At 43.3% G+C, this 18,838-nt stretch overlaps 3 non-coding genes across 3 annotated transcripts; all 3 read left to right on the top strand.

Moving 5' to 3' along the window:
• Positions 1-13,629: 13,629 nt before the first annotated feature.
• Positions 13,630-13,701, top strand: trnap-agg (transfer RNA proline (anticodon AGG)). The gene has a single exon. It is a non-coding gene; the product is annotated as a tRNA-Pro (tRNA).
• Positions 13,702-17,165: 3,464 nt separating this feature from the next.
• On the top strand, positions 17,166-17,237 carry trnap-agg (transfer RNA proline (anticodon AGG)). The gene has a single exon. It is a non-coding gene; the product is annotated as a tRNA-Pro (tRNA).
• A 961-nt stretch (positions 17,238-18,198) lies between these two features.
• trnap-agg (transfer RNA proline (anticodon AGG)) lies at positions 18,199-18,270 on the top strand. Its single transcript has one exon. It is a non-coding gene; the product is annotated as a tRNA-Pro (tRNA).
• Positions 18,271-18,838: the final 568 nt, after the last annotated feature.

The raw sequence follows: 18,838 nt of genomic DNA, 5'->3' as shown, positions 1-18,838 counted from the left end.
GTTGCTTTAAATGGTCTGTTTAGCTCTTAAAATTACAAAACAAAATTCTCTTGGGAGGGATTCCTCACAGACCCACCTGTAGGGTTAGGTCGCAGAAGCTGAAAATGGCCCCCCCTAATGTTAAAAAGGTGATTACAGCCATGTTTTTAAACATTTATGGTTAGTTTATCTCAAAACCTAGGCCACATTCAACAACACTCACAAACACACCACTTCCTTGAGCTCCCTTGTTGTTCTCTTGGCTCTCCTGAAGAGGATAACCATGATGGAATTGATTCTTCCATCAGCTTTTCACTCCTTTCATCCACCACTGCCAGAAACTGTCAAAGCTTTCACTTAGTCAGGGCTGGAGGAACATCGCCTTCTTCCTGTTTTGTGCCATTGATCAACAAAACAGATTTCTCTCCAAATCCTACCCAGAGGAACAAAATGATAAACACAGAGTAGCTGCTGATAGAGGCTCACACATTCAGCGACCAGGCAAGGAAGAGCCGCCGCTGTGGAGGCTGCAAACTGGCCCTTGATGATCAAGTACCAACTAAATGATAACTCATGTCAGGATTTTTATCCTCTTGAAGCAACCTGAGTCTTTGACAGTAAGTGAAGGAATGCAGCCCCTCGAGAAGCAAACTGCACAGAGCACTTTCAGCTGTGTGTGTGTGTGTGTGTGTGTGTGTGTGTGCGTGCGTGCGTGTGTGTGTGCGTGCGTGCGTGTGTGCTTCGGAATGAGTTGTGCTGAGCCGTACCAGGACATAAACATCCACAGTATCATCTTCCCTTCTCCACCTTTCTGTGTTTTTTTCCTCTGTCTTTCACTCTTTCCCCCAGTTTCTCTTCTCTCTCTTCTACTCTGCTGCTGGTTTCTTTTATGATGTTGCAGTTTATCTGTTTATCTTTTTTGTCTTTGTACTTAGGAAAATACTCAGATTGTTAACATTTTGTCTCATTCTCATTTCTACTCAGACACTAAATCTGCATTTTTAGTAGATTTTTTTCAGAGTAAAAGGAAACCAGTTGTAAGTGAGGGAGACATCAAAATTAGTGCACTACCACTACCGATAGAATGGATGGGTTAAACCACTAGAGGGCAAATCTATACTTTCCATCCATCCATCTGTAACTGCTTACACTATTACGAGTTGCGGAGCCTATCCCAGCTGACAATGGGCGAGAGGCTGGATACGACCAGGACAGATCACCAGACTATCACACGTTAGCCTCTTTAACAATGGCTCTTCAAGGCCAAAATTTCACACCATTATTCTCCCTCGCCACTTTGTACAAAAGGTACAGTCACAGAATTCGGGATACAGACTTGTCTGGTTTTTAAGCCGGCACCAGAGGTAGTAACAGTGCCAACACGAAGTCAGCTGGCAGGACGAGATCATGGGTGCCGTGGGTGTGACGTTTTGATGATGTGTTAAACATGCGACCCACTGCTGGAGATTTAAAAAGCAGCTGATAGCAGTTAGCAGCTAACTAAAAAAAAGAAGAACAGCACCTGAAAATGTCTGCAAATTAGGAAAACAATGAGGTCCAGGAGCTCCTTACCCTCCAAGCAGAGGACGAGATCAGTGGCCATATAACAGAGACAGTAAATGACTGTTATTGCCATGTTAATGCCATTGTGTTGTTTATAAAGTACTGCGCACGTACCTGTTATATGGTACACTACAGGCTGACACTGTTGTGTTACATGTCATGACCATCATGCCTCTTTTGCTTCGGCAATGTCAGCATGTTGTCTAAAATCACACTGGAGCAGCATGATGCCACCATGGTTTGATTCTGTGTAAAAATGCAAAGGCGGCATAAAGAAAGGACTTGCAGCAGCCCCATTACACTATTCAGTGTAAAAGGGCTACAGAGACAGACAACAATTCATGCTCACATTCACTCCTAGGAGCAATTTAGAGTCACTAGTTAACCTAACCTGAATGTCTCTGGGCTGTGAGGAAGCCAGAGAAGACCACTGTGCCACAGGGAGAACAGGGCGGCAGGTTCGAACTTGGAACCCTTTTTGCAGTTTAATTTAAAAGTGTACGCAATATAGAGTGTGCCTGTAAACCCGGAACTCCGTTAGTGCTTTTAGCACTTCCGGTTCTCTCGTCTAAAAGTCAATACGTTTTTTGAATGGATTTTGGTAAAATGCCTCAAATAAGGTCTTTGGTTAACAAAAGCTTAAGCGAGTTTCAGGTTTTGTTCTACGACATAAAACACGTGAATTTTGAAGCTTATACGTGTCGTAAAAAAGGCGGTTGCTAACAAGTTGCTCAATACGACTACAAACCCTGTCGGGGACATTAAACGTCATCACCCCCGAACAGGCAAGAGTGCTGGCAGTCCGCCATTACAGCTTCTTATTTAGCTTAAAAAGTCCGATTTCCCCAGTATACAATGTTTTTAAAATAAAGCGGCCGAAATCAGTTGAAAGCTTAGTGGCGGTGACGTAAAGAGTCATGCGACCGTGGAGTAGTCATGTAGTCCGTTAAAGCCTAACGTTAGCCTTTTACTTCTGGTGATTGCATTTAAGCTTCAAATGCGTTATGAAAGGTGTTCATATGTGAAGATTATCCCACTGAACAAAACCTGTAAGTATCATAAACTTGTGTTAGCCACAGAGCTTATTTTCTGACATAATCCAAAACACAATGCAAAAATCACATTCACTTTCTCTTCCGGGAACCAGCGCAATGCTAAACTACTGGGTTTTGACGTCAGCCCTGGCACACTCTATTCTAGATCTAGCTTATATGAATTTGTGGTGTCTTTTAAGTGCATGCGGTCTGGGCTAGCTGTATGCATGACGACAATGAACACATTCAATTTTCATTCATAATGATACATTACTGAAAACTTAAACATAATAAGTTCCAATAGGCCTTTTCTACAGTAAACATTTTGACGTTACAACGGGACAAGCACAGGTGTAATTGAAATACCTTATCAGGACACTGAGCCATGGTTAATGTTATTATTACCACCTGTGTGTTTCCTGTTATGACGAGTCAAAATGTCTCAGAAAGACAGACTAACAAACTTTTTCATTGTTTATTTGAGTTTTTAAACACTTTCTGAAATGATGTTTTCAGTAATTCTGGCTGATTGGACCTCTGCTCACATTCAAGTTGGGCTGACATATAATAAACTGGGAATAACACAAGGTCACCAAACTCAATGTATCAGTTATAATGATGAAGGTGTTAGCTGCCCCACTATAACAGGTGCAACAGGAGAGTGAAGATGATGTTAACCATGAACCATCCATACATGTCCACACAGTCCTGAGGAGAGGTCTAATCAGGCAGAGTAAAAACACCTGTGTGGGTGAACCAAGGGTGTGAAGTGATTTTAAATCATGTTGTTGCATATATATTGCTGTTTTCTGCAAGAGCAAAAGACTCAAACCACTGGTAGGATGAGAGCTGAAAAGGTTTATGGCAGCAAGAAGAAAGGAGTGAGGAAGGGGTGAAAACTAAATAGGGAAAGGTGGGATCAGTGAGGACAGTTAGCAATGGACTTCACCTGACAATATTCACAACTTAGATTCATTTTCATGGAAAACTGTTTGGATTTTTTTCATTGGTGAACCCTTATGGACAAAAGGAATGGACATATTTAGATTTTATGATCACTTTAAAGGTAGGAAGTCATCTTTATTTTTGTCTGTCTTCTTTACATGCCAGTAAATCTAAACAAATTATACTTTGGTGCTCATGGTCTCCATTAAATGAACTGAACAAATGAATCTGAGAGAATTTGACTGAGCTAATGATGTGTAGCATGTCTAGATTAAAATTTTTCATATTTGTATGCGAAATCATAGCAGCTTAGAAATAACTTAAGTGGGTAGCTGACAACCCAGAGGGCTCTTAAGATGTTTTATACATAAAAAAAAATCTGGGAGGGTGAATGGCAACCAGAGCTGGTATCTACTTGAGACCTGCCTAAATTTGTCAAAACATGTAGCCACACTGAGTCTCCTTCCAAAGTCGCTGAATAACAGCGTCTGGGCAGTGACTTCCAGTGTCAGTGAAAAGTCCGAGCAGAGAGGGTGGAAGAGGTGGTGGATGGGTCCAACAACCACTGACTTTCACCTGGGAGGCCAGTGTTTTCTCTCCATATAATGGTAAAGCCAAACCCAGTTTTTTTTCTAAACCCAACTACTTGCTTTGTTGCCTAAGACTAACCACATGCATGTGTTGGCTAAACGTAACCACGTGCGTTGTTTGTTGAAGGAAAAAAATGGCAATTTGTGGTGTAGTAGGTTTATTTTGTAAGAGGCTATACGCAAACTGTACATTTCCTGTGAAAATGGAAGTGTGTTTTGAAAACACACAATACATGTAACAGGCTGAAGTTGACATGGCGTTCCATAACATCAACACCAAACGCATCCAGGGTACCTTGCATGTCATATGCCTACATGGAAAGTCCATGACCAAATGTCCATATGTGACGAGATTGGAGTAAGAATGTGTTGACCCAGGTAATAAAAGGAAATCAGCGTTTAATTGGGGCTTGGCTTTTAATTTAAGTTTTATGGTAGTACAGACTCCATCAAAACCAAAGGTGTATTAAGGGTGCATGGACCAATTTGTGGCCACTAGGGGGAGCCGTGATGTGTTATTGGCAGTGTTTGGGGTAACGCGAAATGGCTTTTTTCAGTAAGGAGTAGTGTAAGGCACTACTGTCCCTAAATGCAGTAATCACATTACAGTTACTAATCAAACACTTAAAGCTCCAGTAGGCAACATTGTTTTGGTATAATTGAGTAAAAATTTTATAATATCCTCTAAGCATAATGTAAATCAAGTGGTCTGAGACAAACAATAGGTTTCTGCACCTCACCATGGCTCTGTGTTCAGCCTCTAAAGAATCAGTATCGTGCCGATGTGCATCAACCAATCAAAGGTCAGCTCAGATCACTGCGTTCCTATTGGCTGTTCTACTGCATATGCGTGTTCCTGTGCCGCCGGCAGAAGGGGAGAGCAAGCGGCAATGGCGAACAGTGCACCAGGTAAAATAGCTATTCCAGCATTGGCTACAACTGCCTACATGGCTAAACCCAAAAAAAAAGAAGACAGAACTCGGTTCCCCGGAGCCCCAGAGGGAGGGGAAGGGTGAGGTAGGGCCAGGCCCGGCTGGAGGGCGCAAGGGTCGACTGTGGGAGTGGAGCCAAGGGCTCTCCGCGGAGAGGGAGAGCCAAGCCTCGGGGGTATGTGCAGGGCGGGCTGCTGCACAGTGAGGGAGAGCCGAGGCTTGGGAGTATGTGCGGGTCCGCGAGGGAGGGATGGGGAGGGCTGCTGCGCGGTGAGGGAGAGCTGAGGCTCCCAGAGAGGGAGAAATAGAACCAAGTAGGATAAAATACTTGCATGCTTGTCTGGTAGGAGGGGCTCAGGGCGGAGACGAACGAAACCTAACTCAGATGAGACTCATGATGACCTCCAGGAGGACATCAGACGGCGACCGGACCTGCCCAGCCTGCCTGTCCACTATCATCAGAAACTTCGACCTTCACGACCGCTGTGACAACTGCCTGGGACTGGAACACGCCGGCCTGGCTCTCACTCCGCAGTCATCATGCCCGCACTGTGCTCTCCTTCCACAGGCTGAGAAGCAGCAAAGAGCTGACATTTTCGCCGCTGCTGCCGGAGATTTGTGGCCAGTGCAGGAGTCATACGAGGCCGATGAAGCCCTGGAGATACTGGACCCATCTGAGGGGCTGGATTCGGACGATTCTGCTCCCTCCATCCATGATCATGCAGCTCACCCCTCGCTTTCCTTCCCTTGTCGGGGAAGCCGGAGCTTGGCGGTTGCTCAACAGATGTAATGTTACACCCAGGGGATCCTGGGGTCTCCTTCTCCGTGTCTACATCCCTGCTGGCGATAGCCGTCGGTTACAAAGAACTCATTGTTCCGCCAGCGCAGGGAGCCGCTCCTCCAGACGAGATGTGCGGGGATTTTCTGCTGGTCCAGACGGAGCCGTGAAACCTAAAGGCACCTGTCTCCACCTACGTGCCCATCACTAAGGTGGAGGGTCTCACTGACCATGGCTTCCCTCCGATTCCGCCTTTGGAGCCTAACCTCACGGCTTACTTCGGTGCGGGTTGAGCAGCAGTGGGACGATGGCCGGTACCGCCGTCCTCCAAGGACCAACTGACCACTTGTCTGGCCAACCGAGCCTATCAGTGCGCCTTCCAAACGTCAGCGGTGGCCAACAACATCTCACTGCTGGCCTTCTCAATGACAAAGCTGGCCGCTCAGACCACAGAGCTACCCCCGATGTGGCTTCGGAGATCAGCAACGTTGCCAGTGCCACCCTCACCTTGTGCGCCTGCATCGCTGTCTCTCAGGCTCGGATCGCAGCGTGGCAGACCATGAACCAGGAACCTGTGGTTGCATCCCTGAAGCATCGAAGAAGGACCTCCTTGAGGCGCCCATCAGCCCAGATGGTCTGTTCGGCTGCGTTTTCACACCATGATGTCAGCAGCCTATCTAAATTCTAAAGTCTTTGAGAGATATTATTTTGTAATGTAACTGAATTTTCTATCCATACATATAAACTTTAAATATATTAAAATTATAAGGCATCTTTGAGTAAACTGCGAGTATCATTTAAGTAGGCTATCTCCGGGGCGAGTGTCCTCTTTTTTGGAAATCAAAATATGGTCACCCTACCCTAAACATGCTGCTGCCTGCGTTCATTACGCACCTCCTCCCCGGCAGCAGGCTGTGGGTCTATGGCAAGCCGTTTAAACATTTAATCGCTAAGTTTGACTATCCGGAATTACCATTATAGATATCAACAACGTCATTTTGACTAGTAGTAATGTCATTGTGACTAGTATGAATTTTAATTGAAGATATCTATAACGTCATTCTGACTAGTCAAAACTGAATTACAGATATCTATAACGTCATTTTGACTAGTCAAAACTGAATTACAGATATCTATAACATCATTTTGACTAGTCAAAACTACAATTACAGATATCTGTAATTCAGTTTTGACTAGTAAGATTCAAACTATTTTTGCCATTCATGTGTATGGGGTTTGTCATTATAGATATCTACAATTACATTATGACTATCTATAATTCCAGTTTGAGATATCTACAACGTCATTTTGACTAGTCATAATTCAGTTGCAGATATCTACAACGTCATTTTGACTAGTCATAATTCAGTTACAGATATCTACAACGTCATTTTGACTAGTCATAATTCGAATTCAAGATATCTGCAACGTCATTATGACTATCTGAAACTCAATTCAAGATATCTAGAAAGGACCATCTTCAGTTGATGATAATTAAAGATATCTTGAACTTGAATTATGACTAGCCAAAATTAAATTGTAGATATCTCAAACTGGAATTAGGCTACAGATATCCGCAATAACAATTGCAGATATCCGCAACTACATTGGAGATATCTATAATGACAAACCCCATACACACGAATGGCAAAAGTAGTTTGAATCTTATAGTCAAAACTGAATTACAGATATCTGTAATTAGAGTTTTGACTAGGCAAAATCTAATTACAGGTATCTTGAATAAGAGTTTTGACTAGGCAAAATTATGTTGCAGATATCAGTAATGAATACCCAGTCTAGCGATTAAATGTTAAAACGGCTTGCCATAGTGGGTCCGTGTGTATTCCAGCCTCCCAGGGCTTCCACTCAGCCCTTTCAAAGCCAGCTCCCCGGACCACGCAATGACAGAGAGGGCTCTGATTTGGCTCGTTTCCATGGCAACCGCAGCACAACAGATGCAGGTACACCCGTTCTCAGAGCATTACTCAGAGTGGCAGCGTGTATGTTCAATGGACAGCTGGATGAGCAGACTGATAAACAGAGGCTACACACCGCAGTTTGCCTCCCCAACCCCGCTGTACAATGGGATACTGGAAACCATCCTGTCATCCTGGACAGACTGCCTCGCTTTCCAGTCGGAGCTGCAGGAACTCCTGACGAAAGCTGCTATTTCCAGGGTTCCCAGAGGAGAGGAAAATCAGGGATTTTACTCCCGTTATTTTCTGGTTCCAAAAAAGGCGGGGGAATGAGACAACAACAACAACAACAACAAATAGCTTTAGGCTTGCTTTTCAAAAAACAAAGCGAATATGTCTGTTAACTGTCTGTTAACTCTTAACAGTATCAAGAAACAGTGTCAGCATCATCATCACAAGGTGCTATCGAGGCAACAAATGGTATCTAAAGTCAACGGTAGTGGCTCAGTTCCGAGTAAAAGTAAAAAAAAAAAAATACATAAACACCAATAAATACACTTCTTGAGCCACACAACACACACTTTACATGAAAAAGTGTTAATTCACAGTCAATGTACATTCATGAACAACTGGAATATTGTTACATGAACTCCTATAAATTGTTCAAATCATGAAATCAAAACTCACTTTCTCACTGCTGCTTGCGCGCCAAACACACCCGGAAGTAAATCATGGCCTTCTTCTGTGTCTTTTCTCCCCTCTAATTCAGTCAGGAACATAGCCTACAAAATACACAGTAGGCTGAAATAATCAGCACACTTTGACATGACCTCACCTACCTTACATGTGTAGCACTCACGCTTTCCCGCTGTTCAGTATTCCCTCACCGCAGTGAGGTTCACACTCATTAAGAACACATTCAACAGACCTACAGACATCGGCAAAAATACAAGATCATCCTCCGTCAGTTCTATTTCGTACAGGCTTCGCCCTCTAAGTTTATCCCTGCGCGCAGTCAGAAGAAGTTCTGTCTTCAAGCAAGACTCAGTGCCCTGCTGGAGCGGTACGTCTGTGCCCCAACTGTCAGATCGGCAAATGAAGACCAAAAATGAGCAAATCTACAAATCAAAGTGACAATAATCAGTAAAAAGGGTGACAACAATATCAGATCTGGTCTTCATCTGGATCACAATCACCTGACGACTAAACAGTCCATGAGAACTCTCATCTGAGATGAACCTCGGAAGAGGATGGGGAAAGCTAAAAATGGCAACAAGTTTCTGAAACAGTCTGCGCGCTCCTCAAAGTTGTCCCTCATTCCTCACATGCTCTGTGCAATGTGAATGGTTTCTGTACTAACATTACATAACTCAAGATTTGCAGTGGTGGATAAATATTTAAATTTAGAAATTTGCAACATGTAAATATATATCTATTAATTTTTATATACTTTATTGATCCTCGAGGGGAAATTCTGTTTTTCACTCTGTCAATTACACACAGGTCCAAATACACACACGCACAAACCGGACCTATGCACTAAGTGGAGAGATGTCAGAGCGGGCTGCCTCGAGTGATTGGGGGGTTCAGTGCCTTGCTCAGGGGCACCTTGGCGGTGCCCAGGAGGTGAACTGCCACCTCTCCAGCTACCAGTCCACGCTCCATATTTCAGTCCGGACGGGAACTTCAACAGGCGACCCTCCAGTTCCCAACCCAAGTCCCTATGGACTGAGCTATGCCGCCCCACGAATGTTAAAATAATGAAAGTCTTTTTTACAACGGGGCCTTCTTCAGGACAGGACATCAAGGTCAGGTAATAAAGCAGGACCCATCTTAAGGTCCTTATAATATCAGGTATTATGTTTTAGTGCTGCAAATAACTACAATAAATAAATAAATAAATAAATACCACAAACCACAAAGTTACCATATAAAAATATAATGTCACATATCTGATGGTATTTCAGAGATGTACTAAAGGCTACATTTGAATTCAAAATTGAGTGTTCCAGCTGAGAGCTGGCTGATATAAAAGATTTGATTAACAAAAAAGTTTTAATTAGTATTATCAGTGAGGCAGCCATTTTTATTGTTTATTTGCAATTTTTTTTTTTTTTTTTTAAATGAATAGATAAATTGATCTGGTACAATTTTCCTTGCAATTAATTAATATTAACATAACATAACATTAACATGCATTTCCACTTCAATACATCTTATTTACCATGTGACCCCGAAGTGGCATAGCCTATTAACAAAGAATCAGTGAACTCAAAGGGTTCTGAAGCATTACAAAACATCAGTTGGGCACATGGAAGGGCATTATCCATATTCAGCATATCACAAACTCAAACCCTTTGTTTCCTTTACACAGAGCAACATGGTATGTCAACCGTATTAATGAAACTACATAATGCTTGTAGGTGTCCAGGAGGCCTGACTGGTTTCTGGTGTGGAGGAAAATAATGACGCAACCCTGTTTAGTGTGTGCAGTGTGCAGGGACGTAAACATGCAGAGAGGTCAGAAGATGGGAGGATGTATGTATTCATGGGTCACAGTAAACCATGACAGTGTGACAGAGAGCCAACATTCATTGTATTATTCTCACGAGAATCTTCACTGTGAAAAAGTCTATTGTCATGTTTCAAATCCATGTTGGTGTGGATACTCTGCAACTGTTTTCCAGCAGGTAAATGGTTCAACTTTAAATTGGAGGAGACATGATGAATGAAGGAAAATAACAAAGCAGTTTAAAAGCTGATATTAGACACACACACTGACAACATAACAACAAGAAAGAAGAAAGTAACAGACTGTATTAAATGTTTGCAGCTCTGATGTTGTGTCTGATTATCATTCCTGGAGGAACTTCTCTCTTCTCCATCATATTCACTGAATAAGTGAAATAAAAACACAGTTAGCTGACAGTAGTCTGTCTGTGGTGCTGCACTGACTGGTGTGATTGATGGTCATTGCTCCTCTCCTCCAGGTGGAGGCGCTGTAGGACAAAGAAACAGAGAAGTGGTTTGTGAGGGTTTTGATGGAAAGAATAAAATGAAGAAGCAGTGATGAAGCTGCTTTAACATGTGCAGACATTGTTGTTGAGTATAGACAGTGTAAAAAGACTGTGTCCCGCTGTATTACCCAGGCTGCACTGCAGCGTCTATTCACAGGCGCGATCCCACTACTGAGCGGCACGGGGGCTTTGACCTGCTCCGTCTCCGACCTGGGCCGGTTGACCCCTCCTTAGACGACCTGGTGGTCCCGGGCTCCCCCAGGAGCACCATATCGATACGGAACTTAGTGCGGACACCCGATCAACACAGTCCGCTGCAGCTCAGAGCTCCTGAGCTCAAACGATCCTCCAGCCTCAGCCTCCCGGTAACTTGGATTACAGGCGCGCGCCACCGCACCCGGCGGGAGGTCCCTTCATCCATAGAGGTTTTTTTTCCCCAAAGGTGACGTCATCAGGGAGCACGCTTCACCGGTATTTGGAGACTACAAGAAAGCAGCTGCAGGGTTGAATGTTGATCAGCATTTGATCAATTTCCCTAGAACTCCTTGACTGATAAATCCTCAAGTAACATCAATGCTTCATCAAAAGCTGTGGAATCAACTGTCACTGCCACAGGAAATGCAATAAAAATGCTAAAAAAAAAAAGTGTGTAATGACAAAATTTCAAAATCCCACAAATCCTCAAAGACCTCAGATTTTAAGGAATCTGTTTATGCTCATTCTTGTGAAGTGAAATGACTGATGTGATGACTGCAGATTGATGGCTTTGAGAAAAGCAGGTGTTGGTGTTGAACGTGGAGAAGAGAGGAGAGAGAATTATAGGCATGGCCTGTGATCAGCCTCTGGTATCTGGAAGTTTGGGAAGTCCACCAGAGCCTGGAGAAAACCACAAAGACAAATTGTTGTATAAATACATTATAAAGCTCCAACCCTTTATGAAAACCTACAAATCCAAATGATGAAAATCTGGAGAAGAAGAAGACCCGATGCAATCTTGAGCTGGATCACAATCACCTGATCAATAAACGGCCCGTGAGAACTTTAATCTCTGATGAAACCTCAGAAAAGGAAAGGCAACCCCATAAACTGAAGAAGGGTCGAGTGTGTGCACATCCAGGAGAAAATATTGAGGTGCAAGACAAAAAATAGTTCACTACAGGGCACAAAGGAGGTCTGAGCACTGTGGGCTCCAAATAAATCGTTTATTTCTTTTGTTTCTCCTTTAAAGGCAGCGTTTGAATCTGTAAGATCCTCCTCAGGTAAGAAAAAGAGAAATAAACTGTTAATTTGGTGTGTATCATGTGCAAAGTTAAAAATGGCAACATGTCTCTGAAACAGGACTCAGACTTGCTCTTCCAAGGTATCCCAGGCTCTAACTTCATGGACCTTGGTATAAAAATGATGAGATGCTATGTCATCAGCAAATGTAGTGTTTTTATTAGGTGTAGCAGTCTGAGGTCACGCGTCATCACACATACAGACGAGAGCCATCCACAGCAGGCTATACCACTACAGTCACCACTCCACTACCACTACAATGAACATTATTTAAAAGCTGAAAACAGTGAAAACAGCCAGCTGGATGAACAAAACGGTAGAAAAAACTTGACAGAGTGAGTTTGAGTTTTTGACTTGAGGTCTGTATGGGTGAGGCTGGCTCACAGGTACCTTCAAGGGACATTGTGTAACATTTTCAGTTGTTTATTGGCAAAACGCAATGTCTGCATTCATAAATATGTAATTATTGGGTTACTATTACCTCCACCAATAATCGGACTTATTCTGCGTTTTCGTTGAGAGCCAGGCCAGTGTGCTGCGTGACTGAGAATCCGAAGGAGAGGAGCAAGAGGCGCTTCGCTACTACTCTGGCACTACTGCAGCATAACAAAGTCCCACTCTTTGAGCATAATGCAGGATCACGGGAGACAGAATCCTCGTGGCCAAGAAAGTGCAAAAAGGAATCAAAAAGGCAACGTGACCGGCGAATTCAAAAAACGAGGGTCAACAGCTGGGTAGCCTTTCCCAGGTGGAAAGAGCTGCTGAAGGAGAAAGGTAATGCAATCACAGCTAACAGCGCTAACAGCTAACAGCGGCGCTTGCTGCTAACAGCTGTAAGCACTGTTAACTGCGCTGTTAGCTGTTAGCCATTAGCAGCTGTTAGCTGCTGTTAGCGGCGCAGTGATGCGAGGAGAGGGATGAGGTGTGTGAGGTTGAGTCAATTGTCAGTTGTAAAAAGACAAGACTTGATTGGTTTGTTTCGATTTACACCCGCCCCAACTGTCCTACATTGTAAACACAGCCAGCATGGTGAGGAGGGGGTTTGTCAACTTGCGTGGCGTATCTGTGTAGGAGCCTGAATGAATACTCCATGAAGTATCGGATGAAATGGTTTCATCAATGTTATAGCTTTTTGGTACACATTGGCTACCATTGTTGCAATAGCTACATGTCTGAAACAGTGAGGCACTAGAGTGCGCTATCCATTTGAATGCAATATTATTTCAGCGTTAGATGGGAGAAATTCACTGTGGCTTTAACATATGCAGCAGATGTTGATGTCAGCTACTCAACATGACAGATGAGGCAGAGCTCTACAGGAGAATACAGCGAGGAGCTCAGATGACAGGTATGTGGCTCGTTGGTTTTAAATCAATAATATTCAAGGTAACAAATGAGGGGACATATAACATTCACTCAAAAGTGAGGAGCTCAGAGAAGTGCTGAATGGGATATAAAATGTTGTGCAGTAGAGGGCGCTGTTTGGCCAGATAACAATGGGTCTTGAAGCTGCCACATCAGCGCTGTTGACTTTAACTGCACGTCTGGAAATGACAGGGCTGGAAATGTGAAACCTCCTTTGTCCCAGAGAGAACATGGCTTGTTGGTCTAGGGGTATGATTCTCGCTTAGGGTGCGAGAGGTCCCGGGTTCAAATCCCGGACGAGCCCTACCTTTAAATTAATTGAATTCAAGGTCACAAAAGCCTGGATATATAATATCTGTAACACACCAACAGCCTATTGTTACATATAACAACTACGGTCAGAATTCAACTGCACAAGCACCAAATTGAAAGTGATCAGAACTGTCAAATGAAAAAGGATAAAATAACAAGTCATTTGAACATCATACAATCTAACACAATTAAAGAATAAATGTAGGCCTAAATATAAAAAGGCTGGTATTCATGTACAAAGTATACAGTACTTTAGACTTATCTACTGCATAAATGACAGTACTTTCAAAATATCATGTCCCAGCAGAGAGCTGGCTGATATAAATGATTTGATTAGATACATGAAAATATTTTATTATTGTTATTATTATTATTATGTTGTATGTATGCCATTATTATACAGCATACAACATCACTCTGTCCTTAGGACCCTCACAGCGGATAAGGAAAAACTCCCCCCCCCAAAAAAAAAACCTTTAATTGGGGAAAAAAACGGTAGAAATCTCAGGAAGAGCAACTGAGGAGGGATCCCTCTTCCAGGATGGACAGACGTGCAATAGATGTTGTACAGAATAGATCAACATAATAATAGGGTTGAGGGATGAAGGCTGGGTTTCTGGGTAGTAGGCAAGCGTGATGATGAATGTGTTGGGTCGAAGGCAGGAATGCAGGAGAAATCCCGGGAGTAAGACTAAGTCGGGGTGTTGTCTCTTCGTGAACTTGGCTTCGTATAAAGTCACCAAGAGAACTTCAAGAGTGCATGGGAGTTTCAGATGTTGTTTGGTTCATTGCGCATATGTGTGATGTTTACTGAAGAAGACAGCGCCCTGGAATTTTAATGAGATCAAGAATTTTCTGCCTATAAACGGTTAGAGTGGTTCCCTGCAAAGAGACAACCCAAGTAAAACAGTCGAAAGAAGATCGGAGGCTGGTGCCAATTGTCAGAATTTCAAGAATTAATAATGGGAAAGCAAGAGCTGGCGATTGAGGATATGGGACGCTCGGGTTGATGAATTGGTGCAGGTCTGAGGCCAGGGTGAGTGGCTGCATTAATAGCATGTTGTTAAGCGAATGCAATAGTGCCCCGAAAAGGATGGGTGCTATAGAGACTGGGTACATTTCACTGGTTGTGAACGAGGGGTGGAGGTGGCTGAGTTTGTGTACGGTTGGATGACTCCTGGCTTAGTGTGATAATCACAAAAGGGGATGTCGTTCTGGGAGAATTTTGGGACTGGTGCTACGGTTTAGCCCCGTCTTGCATGGTTAATCAAGCTTGGGTGATGATAGAGATGAAGTAGTTAATGAGTCCTAGCAGGGAAGAAGTTGGGCCGGAAGGAAATTTGAAAGAACCAAGGGGGCTTTCGCGTTGTGGACCCAGGCCCACATCTGTGAATGCTTAACCTCAGTCTAGTTCTTTGGGTAAGTGTGAAGAGTTAACACCGCATCAGGGACCAGTACACTGACCCCTGTTCAGGCTGGCTTGAAAGGTTAGTCTCAGGAGTTCATAGTACGCAGTATAGTTCCAGCACGGAATGTGTCAAGTGTTAATATCAACTGCGCCTATAACATGAAAGTGGACTGCTGGGCAATCATGTTATTGTATTTGGGGACAGCATGAATAACTCGTACCTGATATGGAAACACTGGACAGATTTTGCGGATTTGCTTAGTGGGTAGGGGTGCTTGGATTGTGATGGGGTCGAGGGGAGTGGATGACAACAATGCCGAGGGAGGAGGGTATTGAACGGAAGGATGACTTGGAGGGAAAGTGAGGGTGGGTCAAGAAAACGGAAACAAGGGCCTACTTAAATACGATCTAGTTAATGATTTTTATGTTAAAAAGCAATGAAAATTTTGATTGCGAGAAAGAAAACGGAAACACATTGTGTGGGGAGGAAAATTAGGTATAAGTAGTGAGGTGTGGTCCTGCTCCCAGACTTAAGCCAATTACTAAACTGGTTTACTAGCAAGGACTGTACCATGACCAAGCGATTTGTAAAGGTTTAATAGGACAGGGAAATACAGAATGTTGAGGAAGGATAAACAAATGAGAGAAGGGGATAAACATGGGGCTCGAGGTTGTCCATTAATGCTTGTCTGGGATGGATATAAGAGGGTCTTGGAAGAGGAAATGGTTACAACTGTTGCAAACATGGGAGCGAATGTGGTGGCCAGTGGTGGAGGCTGAGTTGATTTACTTCTCAGGAGTGAGAACAAGAGAGAGTTGGAAGAATGAAGTTGTGTTAGATAAACTGGGATGAAGTGGATCTTCATATATATTTGGAAGTCTGTGAAGTCCACCAGAGCCTGGAGAAAACCACAAAGACAAACTGTATGAATACGTTATAAGGCTTCAAACCTTTATAAAAACCTACAAATCCAAATGATGAAAATCTGGAAAAAAGGAAGACCAGATACAATCTTCAGCTGGATCACAATCACCTGACCAATAAACAGCCCATGAGAACTTTCATCTCTGATAAAATCTCAGAAAAGGAAAGGCAACCCCATAAACTGAAGAAGGATCAAGTGTGTGCACGTTCAGGAGAAAATATTGAGGTTGAAGACAAAAAAACTTTCTCCTTTAGAGGCTGATAACTAATATTTAGTATGAACAACTTGTAATCTTTATCTGTGAAAATAATATGAGCTGGTCATTTCACTGTGTAGAACATTAGTTCTTATAAGTATCACTGTAGCTTCTTGATCACTTTTAGCATTCCTCATTGAAACTAATGAGAACAGAAAGCTGTGGCAAACCGCAGTAAAAATGCACAAAGATCTCAAAGGAACGTGTTTTATGCTCATTCTTGTGACCTGAAATGTCTGATCTGATGACTGCAGAGACTGATGGACTTTATTGAACTTTAAAATGAGCAGGAGTGGGTGTTGAGTGTGGTGGAGAATTACCACTAAGAAAATGTGCTGTAGCTACAAATACATCATACAGCTCCAAACTTTTACAAATTCAAATCACGGAAATCTGGAAATAAATAAATAAATAAACTAAAGAAGATCTGTTACAATCCTCAGCTGAATCACTTTCATCTAACAAATAAACTGTCCATGAAAACTTTCATCTGTGATGAAACCTCAGAAAAGGACACGCAACACTAAAAGTGTCAGAAGGACTAGGGAGACTCGAAAGGGAGTTTTCGAGTTGAGGTCTGTATGAGTGAGGCTGGCTCACAGGTACCATGAGACATGCAGCAGATGTTAATGTTAGATACTCAAAATAATGTCACAGATGACGAGGCGGAGCTCTACAGGAGAATACTGTAAAGAGTTCAGAGGACAGGTGCTGAATGGGATGTAAAATGTTGCGCAGCAGAGGGCGCTGTTTGGCCAGATGAGAATGGGTCTTCAAGCTGCCACATCAGCAGTGTGGAGTTTAACTGCACGTCTGGAAATGACAGGGCTGGAAATGTGAAACCTTATTTTTTCCATGGTAAATATGGCTCGTTGGTCTAGGGGTATGATTCTCGCTTAGGGTGCGAGAGGTCCCGGGTTCAAATCCCGGACGAGCCCAGATTTTAAATCAAAAGATTCAAGGTCACAAATGAGGGGACATATAATCATCACTCGAAAACCTAACACTAGTGACAAAAGAATCAAAAAACATTGATTCTGCTTGGAAACCTTGGTTCCTGGCATCAATGTGGATGTGGATGTCAACTGACATGTGTACATGTGTCAGCCACCCAAATACAGATCAATTAATCACCCTCACAGGAATGAGGGAAAGTACTTGTCCCCCCCCCCAGCAGGACCATGTCCCATGCTCCACTGCAAAAAACTGTTCAGGAATGTGATTAGGTACTCAAGACATCGACCTGGCCTCCAAAATCCCAAGATTCTAACCTGATCGATCATGCATGGAATGTGCTGGTACCCCAGAGGTACCCCCGATCCAAAGGTCAGGCCTGCTTGAATCAGACGTGGCTCTGACCTGTTAAGGCACCGACACGGGACCTGTGGGGTCGTCCTATAGTGTCTGGCACTGGGGTGTTGATCTTTTGAGTCCTGTTGATTGGTGTTAATGTTTTGGCTGATTGTTGCACAGTACATGGTGCACACAGCCAGCAGTCAGTTGCAGCAAATTACATACAACTGCTGTCAGAATTCAACTGGACGAACACCAAACTCAAAGTCATCAGAATTTCCAAATGAAAAAAAGTTGTATTACTTAAGTGAGTTATCATTCATTTCTGGGGAAAAGTCTATTGTTATATTACAAATCCATGTTCCCAGGCTCCCCCAGGAGCACCATATCGATACGGAACTTAGTGCGGACACCCGATCAACACAGTCCGCTGCAGAGCTCAGAGGACACGTGCTGAATGGGATGTAAAATGTTGTGCAGCAGAGGGCGCTGTTTGACCGGATAACAATGGGTCTTTAAGCTGCCACATCAACAGTGTGGAGTTTAACTGCAGGTTTGGAAAGAATAGGGGAAATTCTTATTCCATTCTTTTTCCACATAAAATATGGCTCGTTGGTCTAGGGGTATGATTCTCGCTTAGGGTGCGAGAGGTCCCGGGTTCAAATCCCGGACGAGCCCTATCTTTAAATTAATTGAACTAAAGGTCACAAATGCCTAGATATAGGCTACTATAATTTTCTACAGTTACTGAAACTTTGAAGACAACAGGAAGAACTCTTTAGATAAAGTGGGTGGCTCTTAGAAGAGCCTTTGTGTTGTTGGTTATTTCTCAGCAGGACTGTTTACTTGGAGGTAGTGTACTTGGTGACGGCCTTGGTGCCCTCAGACACAGCGTGCTTGGCCAGCTCACCGGGCAGCAGCAGGCGGACGGCGGTCTGGATCTCCCTGGAAGTGATGGTGGAGCGCTTGTTGTAGTGAGCCAGACGGGAGGCCTCACCGGCGATGCGCTCAAAGATGTCGCTCACAAACGAGTTCATGGTGCCCATAGCCTTATTCATAGGTTAATAGTTCAGAGTTTAGTTACAATAAGAAAGTTGTTGGTATTGACTAGCGGTGAAAAAAGTACACAGATCTTTTACTCAAGTAAAACTGTAAATACTACAGTGTAGAATTACTCTAGTCTTGCATTCAACTCACATTTGGGTTTGTTTATTATATAACTGAGAAGTAGATGTATAAAAAGCTT

This window comes from Epinephelus lanceolatus, chromosome 5 (assembly GCF_041903045.1).
Source record: "Epinephelus lanceolatus isolate andai-2023 chromosome 5, ASM4190304v1, whole genome shotgun sequence".
Classification (NCBI taxonomy): Eukaryota; Metazoa; Chordata; class Actinopteri; order Perciformes; family Serranidae; genus Epinephelus; species Epinephelus lanceolatus.
The sequence above is the reverse complement of the archived record's forward strand: the minus strand, read 5'-3'. Positions and strand labels throughout refer to the sequence as shown.